Genomic DNA, 1,238 nt, shown 5'->3' with positions numbered 1-1,238 from the left:
AAAATTATCTTAAGGTTGCTGCTTCAAACCTAGGAATCCTGGTAGTAATAGCTGGCTTCAAGTAGAACTATTTACCACAGAGTCAGCACTTCAAGCCCACCAGGCTCTCTGAGGGAGAAAGATGAGTTGGAAGAACTGTACAAGGGTCCGTCACGGAGCTCACTCCTGTAAAGATTCAGAGCATTGGAAACCCACAGTAGCAGTTCTTCTGTGCTCTATAGGGTTGCTGTGAGTTGGATTCAACATGATGTTCATGACTTTTGGTTCTGTTCAAACCTACAGTTGGAGAAGAAGAAAATGAGGCTGTGCCCATAAAGATTAGGTTGCTTTGAATCAGAATTGCCTTGATGGCAGTTGGTTTGGTTTGGGTTGGTATTGAGTATATTAAATATACCTAGGATTCCTTGTAAAGGTCATCATTTCTATAGATTTCAAAACAAACTCACTGCCGTTGAGTCACTACTGACTCAGCAATTCCACAGGACAGGGTAGAACTGCCTCAGTGCTCAGTTTCCAAGACTGTTACCTGGAACAGAAAAACCTATTTTTCTCCATCAGAGCTCCTGTGGTGGTTTTGAACTGCCCACCTTGTGAGTGGCTGCCCAACTCATAACCACTATACAACCAGGGCTCCCTTTATAGATTAAAGGAGATTTTATATAGTTGTTGTTAGGTGCTATCATGTAGATTCCGACTAATAGCAACGCTCTGTACAGCAGAACAAAACACTGCCACATCCTGTGCCATCCCAATCTTTTATGTTCAAGCCCATTATTGGAGTCCCCGTGTCAGTCCATCTCCTTGAGGCCTTCCTTTCTCTGCCCCTCTGCTTCACTAAGCATGATGTCCTTCTCCAGCGGTTAGTCTGTGCTCATGACATGACCACAGTGCACGAGACAGTCTCTCCAGTCTTGCTTCTATGGGGCATTCTGGCAGTGTGTCTTCCAAGACAGATTTGTTTGGATCAGCACAAAAATTCTAATGGAATTAATTGTTCAAACATAAAATACGTCCTAGAAAAGGCTGCCAGTCACCTGAGTTCAAATGATCATAAGATTTGGCAGTTTTTCAGATGTAACTATAAGCATCATAAAAAGGGAGAAATCTAGAATGGGTAACTTTTAGTCTACAGAAGACCCATGAACAATGAGAAGTAAAATTATTATAATACTCTTGATTTAATCCTTTTATTTTGAACTATCATAATTGGAAGAATCTTCTCAAAAAACAAGCCCTCT

At 41.4% G+C, this 1,238-nt stretch overlaps 1 protein-coding gene across 1 annotated transcript in view; it reads left to right on the top strand.

The window, feature by feature from the left end:
• The window catches only part of ZCCHC8 (zinc finger CCHC-type containing 8), a 21,543-nt gene that overhangs the window by 1,373 nt on the left and 18,932 nt on the right, over window positions 1-1,238 (top strand). The window lies entirely within an intron of this gene.

The sequence above is a fragment of the Echinops telfairi genome, unplaced genomic scaffold, assembly GCF_000313985.2.
Source record: "Echinops telfairi isolate 266 unplaced genomic scaffold, ASM31398v2 ScPeMD7_7412;HRSCAF=8450, whole genome shotgun sequence".
Lineage (NCBI taxonomy): Eukaryota > Metazoa > Chordata > Mammalia > Afrosoricida > Tenrecidae > Echinops > Echinops telfairi.
The sequence above is the reverse complement of the archived record's forward strand: the minus strand, read 5'-3'. Positions and strand labels throughout refer to the sequence as shown.